At 43.9% G+C, this 21,317-nt stretch overlaps 1 protein-coding gene across 4 annotated transcripts in view; it reads left to right on the top strand.

Annotated features, from left to right (window-relative positions):
* Positions 1–4,700: 4,700 nt before the first annotated feature.
* The window catches only part of LOC128693483 (lipase 3-like), a 63,059-nt gene continuing 46,442 nt past the window's right edge, over positions 4,701–21,317 (top strand). For 2 of the 4 annotated variants that reach the window (XM_070104275.1, XM_070104273.1), the window contains exon 1: positions 4,706–5,675. The gene's annotated coding sequence lies outside the window, so the exon portion shown is untranslated. Of the gene's footprint in view, positions 5,676–21,317 lie in introns of all 4 variants that reach the window. The other 2 variants (XM_070104274.1, XM_070104276.1) reach the window with 2 other exon arrangements.

Raw genomic sequence — 21,317 nt, 5'->3', positions numbered from 1 at the left:
GGGCTCCAGAAAGACGGAGAGGTGGGGCACACCACCATGTGCTGGACACAGTGCACACAACCGAGGAAGAAGTGAAGAGGCTTCTGAGTGAGCTAGATACCTCAAAGGCAATGGGGCCAGATAACATCTCCCCATGGGTATTGAGAGAGGGAGCAGAGGCGCTATGTGTACCCCTAACAACAATATTCAATACATCTATCGAAACAGGGAGATTGCCTGAGGCATGGAAGACAGCAAACGTAGTCCCAATCTTTAAAAAAGGAGACAGACATGAAGCATTAAACTACAGACCAGTGTCACTGACATGTATAGTATGCAAAATCATGAAGAAGATTATCAGGAGAAGAGTGGTGGAACACCTAGAAAGGAATGATCTCATCAACAGCAGCCAACATGGTTTCAGGGACGGGAAATCCTGTGTCACAAACCTACTGGAGTTCTATGACATGGTGACAGAAGTAAGACAAGAGAGAGAGGGGTGGGTGGATTGCATATTCTTGGACTGCAAGAAGGCGTTTGACACAGTTCCACACAAGAGATTGGTGCAAAAACTGGAGGACCAAGCAGGGATAACTGGGAAGGCACTACAATGGATCAGGGAATACTTGTCAGGAAGACAGCAGCGAGTCATGGTACGTGGCGAGGTGTCAGAGTGGGCACCTGTGACCAGCGGGGTCCCACAGGGGTCAGTCCTAGGACCAGTGCTGTTTCTGGTATTTGTGAACGACATGACGGAAGGAATAGACTCTGAGGTGTCCCTGTTTGCAGATGATGTGAAGTTGATGAGAAGAATTCACTCGATCGAAGACCAGGCATAACTACAAAGGGATCTGGACAGGCTGCTGACCTGGTCCAGCAATTGGCTCCTGGAGTTCAATTCCACCAAGTGCAAAGTCATGAAGATTGGGGAAGGGCAAAGAAGACCGCAGACGTAGTACAGTCTAGGGGGCCAGAGACTACAAACCTCACTCAAGGAAAAAGATCTTGGGGTGAGTATAACACCAGGCACATCTCCTGAAGCGCACATCAATCAAATAACTGCTGCATCATATGGGCGCCTAGCAAACCTCAGAACAGCATTCCGACATCTTAATAAGGAATCGTTCAGGACCCTGTACACCATGTACGTTAGGCCCATATTGGAGTATGCGGCACCAGTTTGGAACCCACACCTAGCCAAGCACGTAAAGAAACTAGAGAAAGTGCAAAGGTTTGCAACAAGACTAGTCCCAGAGCTAAGAGGTATGTCCTACGAGGAGAGGTTAAGGGAAATCAACCTGACGACACTGGAGGACAGGAGAGATAGGGGGGACATGATAACGACATACAAAATACTGAGAGGAATTGACAAGGTGGACAAAGACAGGATGTTCCTGAGATTGGACACAGTAACAAGGGGACACAGTTGGAAGTTGAAGACACAGATGAATCACAGGGATGTTAGGAAGTATTTCTTCAGCCACAGAGTTGTCAGTAAGTGGAATAGTTTGGGAAGCGATGTAGTGGAGGCAGGATCCATACATAGCTTTAAGCAGAGGTATGATAAAGCTCACGGTTCAGAGAGAGTAACCTAGTAGCGACCAGTGAAGAGGCGGGGCCAGGAGCTCGGACTCGACCCCCGCAACCTCAACTAGGTGAGTACATATATATATATATATATATATATATATATATATATATATATATATATATATATATATATATATATATATATATATATATATATATATATATATATATATATTATATATATATATATATATATATATATATATATATATGTATATATATATATGTATATATATATATATATATATATATATATATATATATATATATATATATATATATATATATATATATATATATATATATATATATATATATATATATATTCTTCACTCATCCTTCTCCTCGAGGACCCGGAGTGACCCGTGCCTTGCACAACTTTCTTGGACCTGGTCGAGTTATGGGATCGTAGTTAATGCTTTACTCTCAGGGGTTACAAATACAAATAGGTGTTTGGGTTAGCCCTGGATCCACCCCTCAGGACGGTCCTGGCCAAACTGTAAATGGAGGACTTGGAATCCAGCCGTTCTCCGCCTTCAAGTAGGGTAGCTTCAGAGCTTCAGTCAATAATTTCTCCTGACCTGCATCCTGTAACCACGTACTTAGCATCGCGAGCACAGGTACTTTTAATGATCGTTGGGTACGCAGCCGTGCAAGACACAAGTTTGTAGCGCAATCAACAGAGCAAACAGAGTTGAGAAATAAGTATACACCCGAAGATAGTTAGGTATGGACCAGTAAAACCTAATTGTGAACAGCGTTCGGAGGGAGTATAAGTAGTTTGAAGTAGTGCACCCATAAGGTATCTTCACCCTTCCCCCGACCCCGTCACTCTGAAACTACTGTGATGGTGCACACATTCTGCCAAGCAATGACCACCTACACCCAAGGCTACCTAAGATGATTTGCAGGAATGTGTGACGTATGGCAAATACAAAATTGCTCTCGTAATACGCAACACTTAACTGGTGAGGTGAAAGTGGAGGAAGATACAGTTTCTTACATGATAAGACGATTCATATTTTTCTTACAGGAAAAAGGAAAGACGGTAAAGGAAATGGCAGAACATTGATGAAGGGGAAAAAATGATCGAAAGACGAGATTAAAAGGAATTTAGCTATAAAACTGCAGACTTGTTCACTGTGCTGAAAGACGTGTACAGAAAAAGGATAAATAGAAACCACTGCAAGACTTCTTGTGCAACAGGTAACGGGAAGTGTACCTGGGCCATTGTTATGGAATATCTACTTCAATGACCTACTTTATCCCATCTCAGATTCTCAATGATATCCAGATGACTGTATTCCGACTTCTAACCCAAGAAGTTCCGCCTACTCTAAGTTACATCAGATACCAGCTAACAGCTATATCAGTCTGGGGAAAACGATGTCAAGCTACATTTGCTCCTGACAAAACACCAATGATGTTGGTCTCTAGGCACCATGATGGTAGTGCTGGAACAGTGGTAAGAATAAACGGGAGTGTTGGTGTCCGGGGATGAAGTTGATATCTTTGGGGTGAAATTTGACTCCAAACTGACCATGAAGAACCACGCTGTAAATCTTGCTGCACTTACTGCACTTACACGTATCTCGCATCTGCTTGACGGGAGAGGTTGCAAGATTCTGTACGAGCACAAGTACGCTCACACTGTATGCTCCACTTTCTTGTATTGCCCGCGTTATCCTTATCCCCCCCTATATCATCTGCGACTTCTCGAGAAAACAGAGAACAGAGAAAGACGACTCATCTCTAGCCTGGACCCAGCCTGGATAAGGAGATCTTGTAACACAGGAAGACTGTGGGTGGCCTTACTGTTATGTACAAGGCCAACATTGTCAAGGTACCACACTCCACTCCGAGGACAGTGAGACGCGAGCTTCTACACCACAAGACGGGCAGCAAACAACAACTGCACTCTGGCTGTACCATTCTCTAGAGCATCACTTCATCTGAGATCATTTGTTCCTACGATGACTCGCGTCTGGAACTAGTAAGTACAGCATAAAATGAACGAAATAAGTCAGTTGACCAAATGACCAGCCCATAGCTGGCTCCAACTTCATCCTGTTCCCTATTTGTATATCTCTTAACAATAAAAAGATCTTCAAATGAGATGATGTAGGTAGCAGCTCTTAGCTTGTAAATAAAGTTAGAAACCCTTAACTTTACCTTGTTAAATCCTTCGAAAAAACTTCTCTAAAAACAAAATGTTTGGTAGCTGTAAAATGCTTGGGACATACTCAGAGATTTTAAGAAATACACAGGAGAGAAGCTCAGACCCTGGTACCATCCACAGGTATAATCACATGGTTCGACGACTTCTCGGGTAAATGGTTAACGCTAATGTACTCAAAAAACTTTATTTTAAGCGAGTTTTTACTTGAAGATTGAGACACTTATGCAGCATATGGGAATCTTTATTCAGGAAACGTTTCGCCACACAGTGGCTTCATCAGTCCAATACAAAGAGGAAGGCGTAAGGAGAGGAGGAGTATGAGGTAATCAGTCCCTCAGCCTGAATAAAGATTCCCATATGCTGCATAAGTGTCTCAATCTTCAACTTGTCGGTTTTTCAAACCATTCATCACAACGAATTTTTACTTATATTTTCACTTGTCTCTTGTCTCCTTTTCAACTCGATTTTTATTCATTCCAAAATATTCCCTCTCGAGCCTAAGAGATTTGATTTTTCAGGTCTAGTTTTCCGTGTAATATTTTACTGAATATATCTGAGAAGTTTAACGATAATACACCTACTGAAAATTCTCAGTAATCCATAGCGATAATACGTAAGATATACAAGCAATTCGTTAAGCATTACTTACTGTTAATAAATACTCGTAATGACTTGGGATTAACATGTTTACTGAGTTGGTTGACGGATGTTGCTACCAAAATTATCTATCCCAACATAACTGGGAAGTAGAATGACCAGTACTTATGTGTCTATTGACTTTTTTGAAGTAGTTGTCATGATGTTGAACCTGCAGTTAAACTGAGGCCTACATTTTCGAAAAATGACATCCAAGATATTGTATTTTTATGAAATTAACGCCTGATGCAAAGATGCTTGGAGAGCTAACGCATAGCTACGTTGGTGAAAGTAAATTCTGACTCAATGTATTGTTGGGTTGAACTGTGTAGTGTAGAGGTGGGTGTGAGTGTGGCTCTGTCTGCTCTATCATCACTGTGACTCTGGGTGCTCTATCATCGCCGTGACTCTGTCTGCTCTATCATCACTGTGACTCTGGCTGCTCTATCATCACTGTGACTCTGGGTGCTCTGTCATCACTGTGACTCTGGCTGCTCTATCATCACTGTGACTCTGGGTGCTCTGTCATCACTGTGACTCTGGCTGCTCTATCATCACTGTGACTCTGGGTGCTCTGTCATCACTGTGACTCAGGCTGCTCTATCATCACTGTGACTCTGGGTGCTCTGTCATCACTGTGACTCTGGCTACACCATCATCACTGTGACTCTGGCTGCACCATCATCACTGTGACTCTGGCTGCACCATCATCACTGTGACTCTGGCTGCACCATCATCACTGTGGCTCTGGCTGCACCATCATCACTGTGACTCTGGCTGCACCATCATCACTGTGACTCTAGCTGCACCATCATCACTGTGACTCTGGCTGCACCATCATCACTGTGACTCTGGCTGCACCATCATCACTGTGACTCTGGCTGCACCATCATCACTGTGACTGGCTGCACCATCATCACTGTGACTCTGGCTGCACCATCATCACTGTGACTCTGGCTGCACCATCATCACTGTGATTCTGGCTGCACCATCATCACCGTGACTCTGGCTGCACCATCATCACTGTGACTCTGGCTGCACCATCATCACTGTGACTCTGGCTGCACCATCATCACTGTGACTCTGGCTGCACCATCATCACTGTGACTCTGGCTGCACCATCATCACTGTGACTCTGGCTGCACCATCATCACTGTGACTCTGGCTGCACCATCATCACTGTGACTCTGGCTACACCATCATCACTGTGACTCTGGCTGCATCATCATCACTGTGACTCTCGTAGTCTACGACGAAATAATTTAAGAATTATTTAATTCTTGGACAATTTGTAAGTATATACAGTTTAATATTCATCGTCTGATTAGTTTTTTTTTTAATGAAAACTTAAAATAAATGTTTTATTAATTGATATTTACAAAAATAAATATTTACCTAAGGTTCACACATTACAGACTGCCAACACACATACACACACACACACACACACACACACACACACACACACACACACACACACACACACACACACACACACACACACACACACACACACACACAGTGTAGTAAGTGTAGTGGTTATCAACTTTCCATGTTGGTTACATTTTTTGTGGATCCGTCTTGAGCTGAGGTCATAAAAGTGCTGAAGTCTGGATCAAAATATTTCGTATCTGTTTCGTTTAAGTTTAAACAATTTTAGTGTTTATCTCTTATGCTTAACAAGTTCAATGAGCAACGGAAATTGGTGCGATATAGATAGTAGTACTAGGAGTAGTAGTAGTAGTAGTAGTAGTAGTAGTAGTAGTAGTAGTAGTAGTAGTAGTAATAGTAGCAGTAGTAGTGGTAGTAGTAGTAGTAATAGTAGCAGTAGTAGTGGTAGTAGTAGTAGTAATAGTAGCAGTAGCAGTGGTAGTAGTAATATTAGAAGAAGCAGCAACTTAAGTGAACGCAGTAGTAGTAGCACAGCAGAAGCAGCAGCACAGTAGTAGTTGCAGTACCTGTCATAGTACCTGATAGTAATAATAATTTGCTAGACAATAAGACAACGTAAAGCTATTTTCACGAGGAAAGACAACTCTTACCCAGGTAAATGCTTCAACGTTGTGAAGGAATAAAACTGACAACGTGGGAAGGTCCCCGCAAACAATGGTCCCACAAAGTGTTTGAATAACGGAGTGTTTGGCAACAGGAACTACTTTCTCCTCACAAAACCGCTTCCTTGGTCCCACAACCCGGAGTGTTTGCACCTCCAACCTTTCCCCGCAACATCTGGTTCCTTGGTCCCACAACCCGGAGTGTTTGCACCTCCAACCTTCCCCCGCAACACCTGGTTCCTTGGTCCCACAACCCGGAGTGTTTGCACCTCCAACCTTCCCCCGCAACATCTGGTTCCTTGGTCCCACAACCCGGAGTGTTTGCACCTCCAACCTTCCCCCGCAACACCTGGTTCCTTGGTCCCACAACCCGGAGTGTTTGCACCTCCAACCTTCCCCCGCAACATCTGGTTCCTTGGTCCCCCAACCCGGAGTGTCCAACCTTCCCCCGCACCTCCCCCAACCCGGAGTGTGTTTTCCAACCTGGTTCCTTGGTCCCACAACCCCCCCGCAACACAGATCTTTGTACTCACATCCCAGTGTTTGCACCTCCAGGATCCTTGGTACTCTAACACTATATAGTTGTACTTCCATCCTCTCATTACAGCTTATTGATCACTTGAACATTAAAATAAACTATGTATAGCAAAATAAGTTTATTTAGAAAGTAAAATCAGTAGATTACGAGACGTAAATATTGAACTAAGACTTTTTTTTTTAGTAAGAATCTTTGACAGTTCAATCTGCATAGTCTTAGTAATATGAAATTTACAGTGTGTGAAGAGAGACGGTGTTACGCACCAGAAGTGTACATGTTAGACTTCTCAAACATTCAACCATCTTAAGACAAGTCGAAACAAGCAAATAATGACAAATTACTTCCTTGATAATGTCAGACAGGTATCTGAGATTTTGAGGCTGTATTCTAGCTTACATCGGATAAGCTGTTATCAAATGAGACAGTAATTTATGAAATGACCAATAATGGTTATGATGAGGTATTTAAAATGTTAATATAGTATCCACATTTTGCATTATGTATATATGAAAGGAATGTAATATCTAAAAAAAATTGTAGCTATACCTTCCCATAAGCCAATCTGGTTTTTTGTACTTCCTCTCACATAAGTGTTTCTGGTATGTGGTAAACTGGCCGCTCGGAAGTTGCATTATCACCTAATGAGGATGGAAAGTTTGAAGCTATTTATATGTGAGTGACAGTATTTAATTTTTTCTAGCTTCTTTCTAGAACGTGAACTGGGACTTACGCAGGCTAAAATCACTCCAAGCTTTGCTCTAAGTAACATTGATCAGCTTTTAAGGAAGTTTTATATAAGCTTAAGTGAACATAACTCATAAATGTTTATGAATGGTGTTGAGGGCATACATAAATACACAATAGAACGCTAAACTAATTTAATCTAGGATAACCAGATAAAGTCAAATGAATTATTACTGATCAGAAGAGATCTTTTTTTAATTATTTCACAAAACTGGCACATGATAACTTACACAACCTAACATCAAGAGATTGTTTTTCTTGAGGAAAACATGTCAACACTAAAAGTTCAAAGCCTACCAGAAGATGCATTAGCCAGGTATTACACAGAATCCAATAAAATTTGTGCCTACGCAGCTTTAGCCCACAAGACATTTTACCTGACTCATACAGTGCATTACCAATTAAAGATTGATGCCGTTCACAATTGTTATATATTAATCAGAAGGAAGGGATAAACCCTCTTAGGGATCATACAGAACAGACTGTGGTCTCTATTTCTACAAGTACATGATACATCATGGGTATGTTATATAGCAGTAGTATCCAGTCTTTTATTATGTGAGGGCCAATTTGAAAAGTCAAATTTAGAGGAGGGCCGAATTTTGTAATGATCGATATTAGCATTATACTTATAGTATTATTATTAATAAGGTAAAATAATTATACTGAAAGTCGTAATATGTAACACAGGACAATTATATGTATTTACCCGAGGCATAACTACCTTAGCTCTATCATGGTTCTGGGTCCAGGAAATAGCTGGCTTGAAGCTGCCAGTTATATCCTCCTTAATAATGCACACGCTCGATATTTTGGGGTGGCTAGTTTTGACTCGATTAGATTCGCTAGCAGTAATTCAGTATTGAATATAATAATAATAATAATAATAATAATAATAATAATAATAATAATAATATCTTTGTTTACTACAAGTACATGTACAAGATATACAGAAAATAGCTGACATCAATAACATACTACTATATAGAAAGCCGCTTGTTATGCAGAACATTTGGGCAAATTAGGTCAGTTTTGTCCCAGGATGCGACCCACACCAGTCCACCAGCACCCAGGTACCCATTTTACTTATGGGTGAACATAGACAACAGGTGTAAGGAAACACGTCCAATGTTTCCACCCCTTCGCTGGGAGTCGAACCCGGACCCCTCACCGTGTGAAGCGTAAGCTTTGCCACCAGGCCATGGGGCACCGTGGGCTGGTGGTTATTGTCACTAACCTCACAATCACAAATGCTTAAGTTCACGAGTACCTTGAGTGTTCATTTCGTTCCTAACAAATAGAAATTTAAATATACGAAAGAGCAATTTCTGACAGTGTACGCATCAGAGCGGCGTAACAGGTGCTAGATTTGCTACGAGGATAAACTAGCACTGACCAGAAGTGAAAGGTGGTTGTTGAAGGTGGCCATAATATTTTGTGGTAAAATGGCTTTATGTATTTTGTAACTGTTGATACTGTGCAGAGAGGAACCTACATAAAAGTGAATTCATGTATCATGTGAGGGCAACATCCATTTCGTAGAAGAGCTAATTGCGACCCTCGGGCCACATGCGACCCTTGGGCCGCAGGTTGGGAACCCTTGCATATAAAAAGTCCCAGGTCATGCAGAGCATTTCGGGCCACTTATGCTAATCATGTACTCCAGGATGCGACCTACAACAGTCAGCTAACACTCAGGTACCTACTTACTGCTAGGTGAGCATGATCAGCAGGTGTATGCCCAACGGTGAACCCGTGCTGGGTATTGATCCCGGGCCCCTCAGTATGTGACCTCTTAGAGCAATTCCTTGGATCAAGAGCCACTAACCAAAATCATGAAGAAAATAATGCAATAAGGTAAAATAACACAAGTTTCCTCTCGTGCTGCACTTGACACCATGGAATTATCACCTATACCTGGTTGATCAGGACCTGATCCACCATGAGGCCTGGCCACAGACCAGGCCGCGGGGGCATTGACCCCCTAAACCCCCTCCAGGTATACTCCAGGTATACTATTTCAAGGTTAAAAGCAACAAAATGGCCTATCAGAGGAGCGTTTCTCCAGTAATCACACGGGAACGAAGGTTATCCGAACACGGAAATAATCTCGCGAATTTTTCCCAAAATACATTAAACAAACGTAAAACCTCGAAACCGACTGGAAAAAAAAGAAGTTCTTGAGAAATATATAAAAATTCAAAATAAAGCAAACGAAAACATTGCTGACTGAAATATTCCGAGAAATAGGTAAGTCTCTCCTCGTTAAACTTAAAAATCCCGTAAATCCTTGGATATATATGTTTTTTCATTCCAGTTTTCTTTGCACATTTACATTCTATTTAAAATTCCCTTCACTCCCGAAGAAAATATTTCATTTTATTAAAAAAAAATGAAAAAATTGGCCTGGTCTCAGACCGGGCCGCGGGGGCGTTGACCCCCGGAACTCTCTCCAGGTAAACTCCAGGTAAACACAAAGGACAAACCGGAATATAAATTTCTCAATATTTTTCACAATAAAAGAGTCAAATCTGCACCTATATATTTCGCTTTCACTCTCTACCATCATCATTTTTTTGTGAAAGTTTGAGATTCCGCCACTGAGAATTTTGAAAGTTGCTAGAGCCATTCCAAGTTGCTGGGAATGTGCTCAGTAACTTTCCTCACAGGATATCTAACTTTGCTATTTCTTCCAATAATTTGATCCTCATTACCCTGTATAAGTCTTAAAAGTTTGAAGCCGATTGGATGAGGCGTTTTTGAGTTATACATAAAAATCGAGAAATAGGAACAAAATAAAAAAAAAATTAAGTAGCATCTTAAAAGGTCACCCTTCAGGGATATCTAAAAGGTCACCCTTCAGGGATATCTAAAAGGTCACCCTTCAGGGATATCTAAAAGATCATCCTTCAGGGATATCTAAAAGGTCACCCTTCAGGGATATCTAAAAGGTCACCCTTCAGGGATATCTAAAAGGTCACCCTTCAGGGATATCTAAAAGGTCACCCTTCAGGGATATCTAAAAGGTCACCCTTCAGGGATATCTAAAAGGTCACCCTTCAGGGATATCTAAAAGGTCATCCTTCAGGGATATCTAAAAGGTCACCCTTCAGGGATATCTAAAAGGTCACCCTTCAGGGATATCTAAAAGGCCACCCTTCAGGGATATCTTAAAGGTCACCCTTCAGGGATATCTAAAAGGTCACCCTTCAGGGATATCTAAAAGGTCACCCTTCAGAGATATCTAAAAGGTCACCCTTCAGGGATATCTAAAAGGTCACCCTTCAGGGATATCTAAAAGGTCACCCTTCAGGGATAGCTCAAAGGTCACCCTTCAGGGATAGCTAAAAGGTCACCCTTCAGGGATAGCTAAAAGGTCACCCTTCAGGGATATCTAAAAGGTCACCTTTCAGGGATATCTAAAAGGTCACCCTTCAGGGATATCTAAAAGGTCACCCTTCAGGGATATCTAAAAGGTCACCCTTCAGGGATATCTAAAAGGTCACCCTTCAGAGATATCTAAAAGGTCACCCTTCAGGGATATCTAAAAGGTCACCCTTCAGGGATATCTAAAAGGTCACCCTTCAGGGATAGCTAAAAGGTCACCCTTCAGGGATAGCTAAAAGGTCACCCTTCAGGGATAGCTAAAAGGTCACCCTTCAGGGATATCTAAAAGGTCACCTTTCAGGGATATCTAAAAGGTCACCCTACAGGGATATCTAAAAGGTCACCCTTCAGGGATATCTAAAAGGTCACCCTTCAGGGATATCTAAAAGGTCACCCTTCAAGGATATCTAAAAGGTCACCCTTCAGGGATATCTAAAAGGTCACCCTTCAGGGATAGCTAAAAGGTCACCCTTCAGGGATAGCTAAAAGGTCACCCTTCAGGGATATCTAAAAGGTCACCTTTAAGGGATATCTAAAAGGTCACCCTTCAGGGATATCTAAAAGGTCACCCTTCAGGGATATCTAAAAGGTCACCCTTCAGGGATATCTAAAAGGTCACCCTTCAGGCATAGCCAAAAGGTCACCCTTCAGGGATAGCTAAAAGGTCACCCTTCAGGGATATCTAAAAGGTCACCTTTCAGGGATATCTAAAAGGTCACCCTTCAGGGATATCTAAAAGGTCACCCTTCAGGGATATCTAAAAGGTCACTCTTCAGGGATATCTAAAAGGTCACCCTTCAGGGATATCTAAAAGGTCACCCTTCAGGGATATCTAAAAGGTCACCCTTCAGGGATAGCTAAAAGGTCACCCTTCAGGGATCTCTAAAAGGTCACCTTTCAGGGATATCTAAAAGGTCACCCTTCATGGATATCTAAAAGGTCACCCTTCAGGGATATCTAAAAGGTCACCCTTCAGGGATATCTAAAAGGTCACCCTTCAGGGATATCTAAAAGGACACCCTTCAGAGATATCTAAAAGGTCACCCTTCAGGGATATCTAAAAGGTCACCCTTCAGGGATATCTAAAAGGTCATCCTTCAGGGATACTTAAAAGGTCATCCTTCAGGGATACCTAAATATGACCAAACTGAAGATAAGGAAGATCAAGATCTACCCACTTCCGGAACTTAACTTTTCCTATCAGGAGAGATCTTCCTGCAATTATTGTACTCCATTTTGAACACTACAATGGACACAAATAGTTACTGGCTAGGTTTGTCCAAGATGGAAGAAATATGTTGTGTGTGTGTGTGTGTGTGTGTGTGTGTGTGTGTGTGTGTGTGTGTGTGTGTGTGTGTGTGTGTGTGTGTGTGTGTGTGTTTGTGTGTGTGTGTGTGTGTGTGTGTGTGTGTGTGTGTGTGTGTGTGTGTGTGTGTGTGTGTGTGTGTGTGTGTGTGTGTGTGTGTGTGTACTCACCTAGTTGAGGTTGCAGGGGTCGAGTCCAAGCTCCTGGCCCTGCCTCTTCACTGGTCGCCACTAGGTCACTCTCCCTGAACCATGAGCTTTATCGTACCTCTGCTTAAAGCTATGTATGGATCCTGCCTCCATTACATCGCTTCCCGAACTATTCCACTTCCTGACTACTCTGTGGCTGAAGAAATACTTCCTAACATCCCTGTGATTCATCTGTGTCTTCAACTTCCAACTGTGTCCCCTTGTTGCTGTGTCCCATCTCTGGAACATCCTGTCTTTGTCCACCTTGTCAATTCCTCTCAGTACTTTGTATGTCGTTATCATGTCCCCCCTATCTCTCCCGTCCTCCAGTGTCGTCAGGTTGATTTCCCTTAACCTCTCCTCGTAGGACATACCTCTTAGCTCTGGGACTAGTCTTGTTGCAAACCTTTGCACTTTCTCTAGTTTCTTTACGTGCTTGGTTAGGTGTGGGTTCCAAACTGGTGCCGCATACTCCAATATGGGCCTAACGTACACGGTGTACAGGGTCCTGAACGATTCCTTATTAAGATGTCGGAATGCTGTTCTGAGGTTTGCTAGGCGCCCATATGCTGCAGCAGTTATTTGATTGATGTGTGCTTCAGGAGATGTGCCTGGTGTTATACTCACCCTAAGATCTTTTTCCATGAGTGAGGTTTGTAGTATCTGGCCCCCTAGACTGTACTCCGTCTGCGGTCTTCTTTGCCCTTCCCCAATCTTCATGACTTTGCACTTGGTGGGATTGAACTCCAGGAGCCAATTGCTGGACTAGGTCTGCAGCCTGTCCAGATCCCTTTGTAGTTCTGCCTGGTCTTCGATCTAGTGAATTCTTCTCATCAACTTCACGTCATCTGCAAACAGGGACACCTCAGAGTCTATTCCATCCGTCATGTCGTTCACAAATACCAGAAACAGCACTGGTCCTAGGACTGACCCCTGTGGGACCCCGCTGGTCACAGGTGCCCACTCTGACACCTCGCCACGTACCATGACTCGCTGCTGTCTTCCTGACAAGTATTCCCTGATCCATTGTAGTGCCTTCCCTGTTATCCCTGCTTGGTCCTCCAGTTTTTGCACCAATCTCTTGTGTGGAACTGTGTCAAACGCCTTCTTGCAGTCCAAGAATATGCAGTCCACCCACCCCTCTCTCTCTTGTCTTACTGCTGTCACCATGTCATAGAACTCCAGTAGGTTTGTGACACAGGATTTCCCGTCCCTGAAACCATGTTGGCTGCTGTTGATGAGATCATTCCTTTCTAGGTGTTCCACCACTCTTCTCCTGATAATCTTCTCCATGATTTTGCATACTATACATGTCAGTGACACTGGTCTGTAGTTTAATGCTTCATGTCTGTCTCCTTTTTTAAAGATTGGGACTACATTTGCTGTCTTCCATGCCTCAGGCAATCTCCCTGTTTCCATAGATGTATTGAATATTGTTGTTAGGGGTACACATAGCGCCTCTGCTCCCTCTCTCAATACCCATGGGGAGATGTTATCTGGCCCCATTGCCTTTGAGGTATCTAGCTCACTCAGAAGCCTCTTCACTTCTTCCTCGGTTGTGTGCACTGTGTCCAGCACATGGTGGTGTGCCCCACCTCTCCGTCTTTCTGGAGCCCCTTCTGTCTCCTCTGTGAACACTTCTTTGAATCTCTTGTTGAGTTCCTCACATACTTCACGGTCATTTCTTGTCGTCTCTCCTCCTTCCTTCCTTAGCCTGATTACCTGGTCCTTGACTGTTGTTTTCCTCCTGATGTGGCTGTACAACAGTTTCGGGTCAGATTTGGCTTTTGCTGCTATGTCATTTTCATATTGTCTTTGGGCCTCCCTTCTTATCTGTGCATATTCGTTTCTGGCTCTACGACTGCTCTCCTTATTCTCCTGGATCCTTTGCCTTCTATATTTCTTCCATTCCCTAGCACACTTGGTTTTTGCCTCCCTGCACCTTTGGGTAAACCATGGGCTCATCCTGGCTTTTTCATTATTCCTGTTACCCTTGGGTACAAACCTCTCCTCAGCCTCCTTGCATTTTGTTGCTACATATTCCATCATCTCATTAACTGGCTTCCCTGCCAGTTCTCTGTCCCACTGAACCCCGTTCAGGAAGTTCCTCATTCCTGTGTAGTCCCCTGTGTGTGTGTGTGTGTGTGTGTGTGTGTACTCACCTAGTTGAGGTTGCAGGGGTCGAGTCCAAGCTCCTGGCCCTGCCTCTTCACTGGTCGCCACTAGGTCACTCTCCCTGAACCATGAGCTTTATCGTACCTCTGCTTAAAGCTATGTATGGATCCTGCCTCCATTACATCGCTTCCCGAACTATTCCACTTCCTGACTACTCTGTGGCTGAAGACATACTTCCTAACATTCCTGTGATTCATCTGTGTCTTCAACTTCCAACTGTGTCCCCTTGTTGCTGTGTCCCATCTCTGGAACATCCTGTCTTTGTCCACCTTGTCAATTCCTCTCAGTATTTTGTATGTCGTTATCATGTCCCCCCTATCTCTCCTGTCCTCCAGTGTCGTCAGGTTGATTTCCTTTAAGTTACTTCCGAGATATTGACCGGGAGCGCCGGCCGGCCTCCCGTCTCAAAAAAAAAAAAATCGCGAAAATCGCATTTGTTTGGGCGTATTTCTTAGTAAACTGATGTTCTAGTGCAGTTATCCTCTTCAGAACACCGTTTTCTCTTACTCAGAGACCAAAGAATACGACATGAGAGGATTCACTCATATATATCGAAATATTCCTGATGGTCTCCCGCCATATTGTGGCTCATTTTATTCAGTCTAGAGTATATAACATGTTTGTATGTTATTTATAGTGTTTATTATATCATATTAGATCAATTCTGATAGATAAATAAGCCGTAGAGTTGATATATAAGCTGATATAAGCGTAATAATGAAGTGATTTCTCCTGGCACTCTCGGGAGCGGGAACACTGCCGAGCGTTCCCATATGGTGCCTGGTTGTCTCTAAGTCTACGGATAAGCTCCGCCTACTGTTTTATAATGGCAAATAGTCAGTTATTATATTAGAAAGAATAATGCAAGAAAAAGAGATAAAAAACAAGGAAAAAAATCCAAAAAATATATGGGCCGAGAGCAGACTCGCTACCAACATCGCCGTCACCATACCTGATATAAATGACTATAATTTCTTGTAGAAACGTCGTAGAACATTCATTCTGGTACCATTGTGTTGCCAAACAGTTAAGCTATTTTTCGGTATATATAAATCAATTTCCATAATTTTTCGATTTTTGGTTGAGCGCGCGCGGATTTGCCTGGGCCCCCCTTAACCTCTCCTCGTAGGACATACCACTTAGCTCTGGGACTAGTCTTGTTGCAAACCTTTGCACTTTCTCTAGTTTCTTTACGTGCTTGGCTAGGTGTGAGTTCCAAACTGGTGCCGCATACTCCAATATGGGCCTAACGTACACGGTGTACAGGGTCTTAAACGATTCCTTATTAAGATGTCGGAATACTATGCTGAAGTTTGCTAGACGCCCATATGCTGCAGCAGTTATTTGGTTGATGTACTCACCTAGTTATACTCACCTAGTTGAGGTTGCAGGGGTCGAGTCCAAGCTCCTGGCCCCGCCTCTTTACTGGTCGCCATTAGGTCACTCTCCCTGAACCATGAGCTTTATCGTACCTCTGCTTAAAGCTATGTATGGATCCTGCCTCCACTACATCTCTTCTTTCTCTAGTTTCTTTACATGCTCGGCTAGGTGTGGGTTCCAAACTGGTGCCGCATACTCCAATATGGGCCTAACGTACACGGTGTACAGGGTCCTGAACGACTCCTTATTAAGATGTCGGAATGCTGTTCTGAGGTTTGCAAGGCGCCCATATGCTGCAGCAGTTATTTGGTTGATGTGTGCTTCAGGAGATGTGCCTGGTGTTATACTCACCCCAAGATCTTTTTCCTTGAGTGAGGTTTGTAGTCTCTGGCTCCCTAGACTGTACTCTGTCTGCGGTCTTCTTTGCCCTTCCCCAATCTTCATGACTTTGCACTTGGTGGGATTGAACTCCAGGAGCCAATTGCTGGACCAGGTCTGCAGCCTGTCCAGATCCCTTTGTAGTTCTGCTTGGTCTTCGATCGAATGAATTCTTCTCATCAACTTCACGTCATCTGCAAACAGGGACACCTCGGAGTCTATTCCTTCCGTCACATCGTTTACAAATACCAGAAACAGCACTGGTCCTAGGACTGACCCCTGTGGGACCCCGCTGGTCACAGGTGCCCACTCTGACACCTCGCCGCGTACCATGACTCGCTGCTGTCTTCCTGACAAGTATTCCCTGATCCATTGTAGTACCTTCCCTGTTATCCCTGCTTGGTCCTCCAGTTTTTGCACTAATCTCTTGTGTGGAACTGTGTCAAACGCCTTCTTGCAGTGTGTGTGTGTGTGTGTGTGTGTGTGTGTGTGTGTGTGTGTGTGTGTGTGTGTGTGTGTGTGTGTGTGTGTGTGTGTGTGTGTGTGTGTGTGTGTGTGTGTATTTGTGTGTGAATGTGTTTGTCTGCGTGCACTCGCCTATTTGTGGTTACAGGGGTTACAGGGTTCGATTCACAGCTACTGGCTGCCCCCTCTTGGCTTGTCACTATTGGTTCACATTCTCCCTATTTCATCGTACCTGTTTTTAAAGCTATGTATGGATCCTGCCTCTACTACATCACCCTGAAGACTGTTCCACTTTCTGACAAATCTATGACCGAAAAAATACTTCCTAACATCCATGTGACTCATTTGAATTTTCAGCTTCCAGTTGTGACCCCTTGTTGCTGTGTCCCATCCCTGTAACATTCTGTCCCTATCCACCTTGTCAACTCCTCTCAGTATTTTATAAGTCGTTATCATGTCCCCCCTATCTCTCCTGTCCTCCAGTGTCGTCAGGTTGATTTCCCTTAACCTCTCCTCGTAGGACATACCCAGTAGCTCCGAAACTAGTCTTGTTGCAAACCTTTGCATTATCTCTAATTTCTTGACGTGCTTGACCAGGTGTGGGTTCCATACTGGTGCTGTATCCTCCAACATGGGCCTAACCACCACGGTGTACTCACCTAAATGTACTCACCTAAATGTACTCAACTAATTGTGGTTGCAAGGGTCGATTCACAGCTCCTGGCCCCGCCTCTTAGATGGTCGCTACTTGGTCCACTCTTTCCAAGCAAAATGAGCTTTATCGCATCTCTTCTTAAAGCTACATATGGATCCTGCCTCTACTACATCACTCTCCAGATTGTTCCACTTCCTGACAACTCTATGACTAAAGAAATACTTCCTAACATCCCTGTGACTCATCTGAGTTTTCAGCTTCCAATTGTGACCCCTTGTGCTGTGTTCCATCTCTGGAACATCCTGTCTTTGTCCGCCTTGTCAATTCCTCTCATTATTTTATATGTCGCTACCATGTCCTCCAGTGTCGTCAGGTTGATTTCCCTTAACCTTTCCTTGTACGACATGACCCTTAGCTCCTTGACTAGTCTTGTTGCAAACCTTTGCACTTTCTCTATTTCTTGATATGCTTTACCAGGTGTGGGTTCCAAACTGGTGCTGCATACTCCTGACGTACACAGTGTACAGAGTCCTGAATGATTACTTACTGAGGTGTCAGAACACTATTCTTAGGTTTGCTAGTCGCCCGTATGCTGCAGTAATTATTTGGTTAATGTGCGCCTCAGGAGATGTGCTCGGCATTGTACTCTCTCCAAGATCCTTTTCCTCGAGTGAGGTTTACAGTCTTTGGACCCCTAGCCTGTACTATGTCTGCAGGCTTCTTTGCCCTTCCCCAGTCTTCATGACTTTGCAATTGATGGGGTTAAACTTCAGGAGCTAGTTGCTGGACCAGGCTTGCAGCCTGTCCAGATCCCTTTGTAGTCCTGCCTGATCCTCATCCGATTGATTTCTTATTACCTTCACATCGTCTGCAAACAGGGACACTGTGTGTGTGTGTGTGTGTGTGTGTGTGTGTGTACTCACCTAATTGTGGTTGCAGGGGTCGAGACTCAGCTCCTGGCCCCGCCTCTTCACTGATCGCTACTAGATCCTCTCTCTCTCTGCTTCCTGAGCTTTGTCATACCTCTTCTTAAAACTATGTATGGTTCCTGCCTCCACTACTTCACTTGCTAGGCTATTCCACTTGCTGACAACTCTATGACTGAAGAAATACTTCCTAACGTCCCTGTGACTCGTCTGAGTCTTCAGCTTCCAGTTGTGACCCCTTGTCCCTGTGTCCCCTCTCTGGAACATCCTATCTCTGTCCACCTTGTCTATTCCCCGCAGTATCTTGTATGTCGTTATCATGTCTCCCCTGACCCTTCTGTCCTCCAGTGTCGTCAGTCCGATTTCCCTTAACCTTTCCTCGTACGACATTCCCTTGAGCTCTGACATTCCCTTGAGCTCTGACATTCCCTTGAGCTCTGTGTGTGTGTGTGTGTGTGTGTGTGTGTGTGTGTACTCACCTATTTGTGGTTGCAGGGGTCGAGTCCTAGCTCCTGGCCCCGCCTCTTCACCGGTTGCTACTAGACCCTCTCTCTCCCCGCTCCATGAGCTTTATCAAACCTAGTCTTAAAACTGTGTATGGTTCCTGCCTCCACTACGTCATTTTCTAGGCTATTCCACTGCCTTACAACTCTATGACTGAAGAAATACTTCCTACTATCTCTCTGACTCATTTGTGTCTTCAACTTCCAATTGTGGCCTCTTGTTTCTGTGTCCCCTCCCTGGAACATCCTGTCTTTGTCCACCTTGTCTATTCCACGCAGTATTTTATATGTCGTTATCATGTCTCCCCTGACCCTCCGTCCTCCAGTGTCGTCAGGCCGATTTCCCTTAATCTTTCTTCATAGGACATTCCCCATAGCTCTGGAACTAACCTTGTTGCAAACCTTTGTACTTTCTCTAGTTTCTTGACGTGCTTTATCAAGTGCGGGTTCCAAACAGGTGCTGCATACTCCAGTATGGGCCTGACATACACGGTGTACAGTGTCTTGAATGATTCCTTACTAAGGTGTCGGAATGCTGTTCTCAGGTTTGCCAGGCGCCCATATGCTGCAGCAGTTATCTGATTGATGTGTGCTTCCGGAGACATGCTCGGTGTTATACTCACCCCAAGATCTTTCTCCTTGAGTGAGGTTTGCAGTCTTTGGCCACCTAGCCTATACTCTGTCTGTGGTCTTCTGTGCCCTTCCCCTATCTTCATGACTTTGCATTTGGCAGGATTAAATTCGAGAAGCCATTTGCTGGACCAGGTGTCCAGTCTGTCCAGGTCTCTTTGAAGTCCTGCCTGGTCCTCATCAGATTTAATTCTCCTCATTAACTTCACATCATCTGCAAACAGGGACACTTCTGAGTCTAACCCTTCCGTCATGTCGTTCACATATACCAAAAATAGCACTGGTCCTAGGACCGACCCCTGTGGGACCCCGCTCGTCACAGGTGCCCACTGTGATACATCATTACGTACCATGACTCGTTGTTGCCTCCCTGTCAGGTATTCTCTGATCCATTGCAGTGCCCTTCCTGTTATATGCGCCTGATGCTCTAGCTTCTGCACTAATCTCTTGTGAGGAACTGTGTCAAAGGCCTTCTTGCAGTCCAAGAAGATGCAATCAACCCACCCCTCTCTCTCGTGTCTTACTTCTGTTATTTTATCATAAAACTCCAGAAGGTTTGTGACACAGGATTTGCCTTCCGTGAATCCGTGCTGGTTGGCATTTATACTCCTGTTCCGTTCCAGGTGCTCCACCACTCTCCTCCTGATAATCTTCTCCATAATTTTCCATACTATACATGTCAATGACACAGGTCTATAGTTTAGTGCTTCTTTTCTGTCTCCTTTTTTGAAAATGGGAACTACATTTGCCGTCTTCCATACCTCAGGTAGTTGCCCAGTTTCCAGGGATGTGTTGAAGATTGTGGTAAGTGGTACGCACAACATATCTGCTCCCTCTCTAAGGACCCATGGAGAGATGTTGTCCGGTCCCATTGCCTTTGAGGTATCGATGTCCCTTAGCAGTTTCTTCACCTCCTCCTCATCTGTATGTATGTCGTCCAACACTTGTTGGTGTATTCCTTGTTGGTGTCCCCATCTGGTCTGTCCCCCCAGAGTCCTTCCTGTCTCTACTGTAAATACTTCCTTAAATCTCGTGTTGAGCTCCTCACATACCTCTTGATCGTTTCTTGTGAGTTCTCCACCTTCTTTCCTCAGCCTTATCACCTGGTCCTTGACTGTTGTCTTTCTCCTAATGTGGCTATACAGCAGTTTCGGGTCAGATTTGACTTTCGATGCTATGTCGTTTTCATACTGTCGCTGGGTCTCCCTCCTTATCTGCGCATACTCGTTTCTGGCTCTTCTACTAATCTCCTTGTTTTCCTGGGTCCTATGCCTCCTGTACCTTTTCCATTCTCTGTTGCACTTAGTTTTTGCCTCCCTACACCTTCGGGTAAACCAAGGACTCGTTTTGGTCTTCCTATTATTTCTGTTTTGCTTGGGAACAAAACTTTCCTCTGCCTCCTTGCACTTTGTTGCCACGTATTCCATCATCTCGTTTACTGATTTTCCTACCATTTCTCTGTCCCACTGAACCTCCTGCAGGAAGTTTCTCATACCTGTGTAGTCCCCCCTTTTATAGTTTGGCCTGTCCCCTTCAGTTCCTGTTACCTTCTCCACTTGTAACTCTACTATATAGTCAAAACTCAGAACCACATGATCGCTAGC

This window comes from Cherax quadricarinatus, chromosome 90 (assembly GCF_038502225.1).
Source record: "Cherax quadricarinatus isolate ZL_2023a chromosome 90, ASM3850222v1, whole genome shotgun sequence".
NCBI classification, from domain to species: domain Eukaryota; kingdom Metazoa; phylum Arthropoda; class Malacostraca; order Decapoda; family Parastacidae; genus Cherax; species Cherax quadricarinatus.
This window is presented reverse-complemented; position numbering and strand designations above follow the sequence as displayed.